At 33.2% G+C, this 6,623-nt stretch overlaps 1 non-coding gene across 1 annotated transcript; it reads left to right on the plus strand.

Annotated features, from left to right (window-relative positions):
• The first annotated feature begins 1,397 nt into the window (after positions 1-1,397).
• Positions 1,398-1,469, plus strand: Trnap-agg (transfer RNA proline (anticodon AGG)). The gene has a single exon. It is a non-coding gene; the product is annotated as a tRNA-Pro (tRNA).
• Positions 1,470-6,623: the final 5,154 nt, after the last annotated feature.

Here is a 6,623-nt window from a genome sequence, read left to right on the forward strand (position 1 = left end):
ACGTAATATTGGTATAATAATAAGCTTAAGTTTTGTTTTCTTTTGTCGTCCCTGCTTGTAATTCATCCTTAATATTGCCATATTTAAATTACGGTAATCTCGCGTGGGGAAATACATATAAAACATTTTTAGATAAATTACTTTTATTGCAAAAGAAATCACTCCGTGTCATATGTTATACTGCATTTTTGTCCCATACTGACCCACTACTTTATGAGCATAAAATATTGAAAATTAATGATTTGTATTTGTTTAATCTAGGACAATTTATGTATAATTATAACAAAAATAATCTTCCAAACATATTCGAAACAATGTTTCAAAGAAAGCAATCCGTTCACAATTATCCAACACGGCGATCAAATGACTTCCATTTGCCATTTCTGAGAACTTTGTTGGCTCAAAACACATTCATCTACGACGGGCCAAAGTATTGGAATTCACTTCACAACAATATTACAACAGCTCAATCTCTGAACTCCTTCAAGAATAAATTAAAATTATTTTTTATTGAAATCTTACAACATCCAACCGAGTTAGTTTCCCTTTATCATCTCAGTCAAGTCATCACTCTTTTTTACATAAGTCCTCCTTCTAATTATGTTCCTGTCTGTGTTCTAGATATAACGATGTGTCTATTCTCTCTTTCTCCTGCATTCTTACCAACATAATTACGTATAAAAAAAAAAAAAAAAAAAATGTCGAGATTGCTTGCGTCCATGATGGCATGTGCTGTAGTTTTCCTCCCTTTTTTTCCTTTTTTTTTCTTTTTTCTTCCCTTTTCTTTCTTTTTCCCTTCCCAATCGTCTTGATGTCAGTTGACATCGGTTCGTTTTATTTTGTTTTATATTGCTGTTTTGTGTATTTTCTGAGGGTCCCATATCGTACAAGCTCTGCTTCTTAGTGGGACCCTCCACTTCCATCCTCATCCTTATTTGACTTGTATTATACGCTTTATTTATATATTAACAAAGATGTGATTGCATCTGCTTCTCATTTTCACATGTACATTGTCAAATTACGTTCTGCAAGTATTACAAATATCCTGTACATAATGCAATGTATATAATTTCTTTGTTTATTATTGATGGAAGTGAAAATAAAGTTGAATTTTGAATCTTGAATCTTTTTGATATGAGGTTTTATTCACTATCCAGCGGTTTTGAATTTTTTATGACCGCCGTTTCGCTCCTTTGCTTTTAAATTACGCTAGTTTTGCTTGTGAAATCGCTGGAACAAGGTATAAGTACAATCTCCTTGGCTAGAATATAAATAGGCCCTTAGAAATACCTCTTATAGCGCACTGCTTGCGCCTCTGTAAGCTTTGGTTGTTAGTCTACACATTCTCCGCCTGTCAAGAGCCATCTTTACTTTCCCTGCATGCATGTGACATGAGAGGCTTGTTCGTCTAGTGGTATGATTCTCGCTTAGGGTGCGAGAGGTCCCGGGTTCGATTCCCGGACAAGCCCTTCTTTTTATTGTCTCTCATTACCATTGTTATGAGTAATAATTATAGTTGTTAGCATCTTGTAATTACAATGCAATAGGCCCCGTATAGAACTCATAGATTGCATTAAACTCAGCTGTGATATTTGAAGTATAATGGAATCCATTGTTTTTATAACATATTTATTATCAAAATTCTTTCCAAACCTTTATGACAAAAACTTTTCCTAATTTCCGCCGAAACAACACTAAGTAAAAAGTAAAACAAGTATCGTCTGATCAGAATGATTTATTAAATACTTCATTACTAAAGTCCTCAAGAATGTATCCTTTGACATCATAGGCCTTATACCATTGACCCTTGAAACTCCTCCCCGCCCCATTCTAAAAAAAAAAAAAAAAAAAAAAAAAAAAAAAAAAAAAAAAAAAAAAACAACAACAACAACAGCAACAACAACAACGAGAAGAGAAACTATGTTCCGCGGCCCCTGAAGTGATGTAAACTAAAGGACTCCGAAATGCAGGATATTGGCGAAGAGAAATGTAGCAAAGTGAAATGGTTTGCTGTAAAGTGTAATAATTTATACGTAATTCAACTCTATTTAGTGCTACTGGCACACCCTGACATAACAATGTGTATAATTATTATATTCGTAGGGCCTACTCGGAGAGCGCAGACCTCCACCAAGAAGCTCATTTCCACCCATATTGTGAGTCTCACCCGTTATACAGTGTAGTCCTATACATTCATATCATTTGCATAATTAGATCAATTTTTGTTGACCATATAATTAAAAAAAATCAAACAAACAAACAAACAAAACACCCTCACGAGTCACGACTGCCGACAAGCCCGCGGAGGCGTACCTCCGTCGACTTACTTTCGGGCCAATGGCGCAATGGTTCTGAAGGACGCAGAAGCAAGCACGCCATCTAGCGTTCATGATGGACCATGCGAATGATAAAAATCGTTAGAAACTATTATATAAATTAAGAAAATAATAAAAATAAACAAATCCCTGATCCAGGCGATGATCTGGACTACTACCAAAAGTCAGTCATCTGTTCCTTGTGTCATAATCAAGTTTTTCTTAATAAAAAATTTTAAAAAAAATCATCCAAATTTGTTCTTAACTACTTTTTTTTCTTTGGGGGGGGGGGGGGGGAGAGGTTAGTACCGTACTTATTTGCAAACAGAAAAACAGACAGACAAACCAAAAAACTGGCATTAGCATAACTTCCTTGACAGAGGTAAAGTTATTTACAATGCATCGTACACAAAGTGTAGAACTTTATCAGCCTTATGGGTTCTAGTCTGATGAATTTCTGCCAATGTGATAAATAACCCACCCTTCTAAATAATGCAATTATTATAGCTACTGTAATACGTGCTACACAACATAACGCATTGGCTATATCATGCAGGTTTGACGAAAATCTTTCTCATGAAAGTAAGGTTTTGACATACAACACTGCTGTAATGCTTTATACATAATATACTGTACAAACTCCATGCACCTTCGCTTTATATCCACTCAGGCTTACAACATTTATCCAGTATGATAAATGCCATGAATATAATAATGAATGTAAACAACTAACTTCTATATCAACTTGACTGTTTGAGACCCACGAACAATCTGTATTATCCAGTCTCGATTGCTTTTCTGATGCTGACTGGCATCCATCACCGATATTTGCACAGTAAATAGTGTGAAAGTTTCACCTTTTAAAAATCAGATAATTTTATCACCCCTCTCCCCAGGGCAAACGTATAACATAAAGCTTCTGGAAGTGCAACTTGATAATTATACTTGAAACGATGCCGAATGTACGTGCAATGATAAGTGTATACATTTATGATGGGTCTAGTAGAGTGCCAATAGTTATCAGTGAATTTGATTTAGGCCCTTAAGGCTGGCACCTCAAGCAACCCTAAAGACAAATGCTCCCCCCCCCCCGAAAAAAAATAAAATAAAACGATATACACAATATCTCCTCCACTTTCTTTATCACGATCAAAGTGCATAACATGAATAGGCACGTCACTCATCAATATTGAAAAAAATTCATTTCTGCCGCTGCAAGTAATAATATTTTATTGCCCAAGAGGGCAGCATTTCATGACAATGGCTTTCGAGTGGTTATTGCACTGATCTCTGAAGAAAAAAAAAAGTTGCTGTTATTGTTGTTGTTTTTCGTCATTCTCTGGAAAATAGTAATAGGCTGATAAAAAGATATAGTCGTATACATAATTATCCTTGTATACAGATTAGATAATTATTATGTTGTAGTCTTCAAAACAACAAACAATATGCTCCCTGATCTATGTCTAATATTAAAGAGAACACGGAAATAGGAGTTTGTTTAATTAATTAATTGTCAAAAACCATGGGGGACTATCATTTAAGCAAAGAAAAAAAAAAAAAACCTTCCTGTATACACACACCGAGCACAAAACAAAAGAATTTGAAAATAAGGTATATAGCCAGTTAACTAAAAGCAAGACGACTGTTGATCATAGCATTTATTAATCCATTATAGGAGGGCCCCATTATCTTTCACCTTCTTGAATCCATTAGAATAGTCTCCTTGTAAAGATCACGGGTGTGACTTCAGGAACTGTGCACAGTTGATTAGTGAGCTTCAGATCTGCTACACGAACGCTGAGACGACAATCAGGCAAAAAAAAAAAAAAAATGGTTTGCGGTTGCTCTATACATTTAAAGGAAACCAAAACCCAACAAGCAGCAACATTAGTAGAGCACATCAGTGAAAGTTTGAGAAAAATCGGACAATCGATACAAAAGTTATGAATTTTAAAAGTTTTGGTGTTGGAACCACTGGAGAAGGAGACTACTATTTGAGTTTATGACATCATGTTGTGTGGACAACAATATAAAGAAAATATACAGAAAATTCAATATGCTTTCACTTTTCTAGTGTAATGAAAGAGCACTTGACTTACCGCTTTTAGAAAGCAGGGGGAATTATTATTACCCTTAACATTATGTCAGTATCAAGTTGAAAATGAAATGATCATGAAAAATTCTCCTTATATTTTCTTTATATTGTTGTCCACACATGACGTCATGAACTCTCGTAGTCTCCTTATCTAGTAATTACAACACCAAAACCTTAAAAATTCATAACTTTTGTAATCGATTATCCGATTTTCCTCAAACGTTCACTGATGTGTTCTACTAATGTCGCTGCTTTCACTCAATCCACATTTTCTCTTTGGGTTTTGGTTTCCTTTAATAAGCGTCGCCATAGTGACAACTAACAAGTCATTTAAAAAAAGACTAAGATACCCACTGAATACCATGATAATGTAGGCCTATATGCAACTTGTCGACATTCAGTTTGGTGCATTTCTCATTAAAAAAAAAAAGAAGACATCTGTCTTCTTTAAAACGTCATTGATGCTCTGTTTTGAAATGTACCTTCCACTGTGTGTAGCATAGGGCCTATTACTTTCAGTTATGGAAGTAACACGCCGAGTGTATAATGCCTCACCAAGTAAATTGGTGTAAATCAGAGCAATAGAATTCTGATGACTCATTATATAGAAGAAATCATTAAAAAAATATATATATATATAAATGCACATCAGTTTGAGTCACGGCGTCCACTATACCTCAATCTTATTATAATTATATAGGCTCATTTCTTTCTAAAATATCTTTTATACCAGTAGGCCTATAAGAAATTGCTATTCAGTTCAATTTAATTGTGCTGCTTCCATCCAACAGAAGGAATTCACATAAAAAAAGGTTTTGAAATACAGTGACTGTTTCGTGCAAAGAACACATTTCCACTTTCCACTGACAAAACAAAATCAATTTCAATCATTTTTTATTTGTTTAGTCTTCTTCACATCAATGCCAGAAGTTTAAATAAGAATTTTGATTCTATAGAATCATTTCTTTCCTCTTTACAAAATTTTCAGTTTAGTATAATTGGTATATCAGAAACTTGGCTTAATACAAATTCACCACCAATATTTCATTTAGAGCATTATCGAATGTATCGTTCTGATCGTTACTTAGGTAAGGGAGGTGGGGTTGCTTTCTACATTAAAAATAACATTGATATAAAAGTCAGGCATGACTTACATATCGAGGGTACGGAAGATATTTTTGTCGAAATTTTGAACAGTAAAGCAAAAAATATAATAATAGGTAATATATATAGGTCCCCAAGAAATAACATTGATTGTTTTTTAGAAAGTTTTGATCAAATTTTGAGTATTATTTCTCAGGAAAAGAAAGACAGTTTTATAATGGGAGATTTTAATATTGATCTTTTAAATAATTCTGATAATCATACAATGCAGTTGTTAAGTTTATTGGCAACTTATTTATTTCAACCACATATCAGCAACCCAACAAGAATTTCTAGTACATCAAAAACTCTTATTGATAACATATTTTCAAATGTAATAAACACAGAATTTACAAATGGTATATTTTATTATGATATATCTGATCATTTACCTGTTTTTACCATCAATAATAGTTTTTTTTGCAAACAAAACAATATTTTGATAATAAAAAATCTCAAATGTATTATAAGGAAACAGAAAGTAACATTAACTCTTTGATATTTGATTTAGCGCAGGAAGAATGGGGCGATGTATTTGATGAAAGCAATGCTGATACTGCTTATGAAAAATTTATCAGCAGGTTATTGTATTATTATCAGAAAAATATTCCTTTGGTTAAACGGAAACCTTTAAAGAAAAATAGACAACCCTGGATTACCAAAGGTATTATGCGGTCTATATCAACCCATAATAAGTTATATAAGCAAGCAATAAAGAATCAAAGTAATAATTTATTTATGAAATACCGGAAATCAATTAACATCAGTAATAAGATTGTCCCGAAAATTGTATTATTCAAATAATATAGAAAAAAATAAGGATAATCTTTTTTCATTATGGAAAACTGTCAATGCTCTCATGGGAAAGACGGTAAAAGAAACTACCAACTCTATCATCATTGACAATGAGGAAATTACTGATTTTACCACAATTGCTAACTCATTTAATGATTACTTTATAAATATTGGTCCTAGTTTAGCATCTAATATGAATTCATGTAATACACATTTTACTGATTATTTACCCAATCCTTGTGAAAATTCATTATTTCTCACGCCTACCAATGATC

This window comes from Diadema setosum, chromosome 2 (assembly GCF_964275005.1).
Source record: "Diadema setosum chromosome 2, eeDiaSeto1, whole genome shotgun sequence".
Taxonomy (NCBI): Eukaryota; Metazoa; Echinodermata; class Echinoidea; order Diadematoida; family Diadematidae; genus Diadema; species Diadema setosum.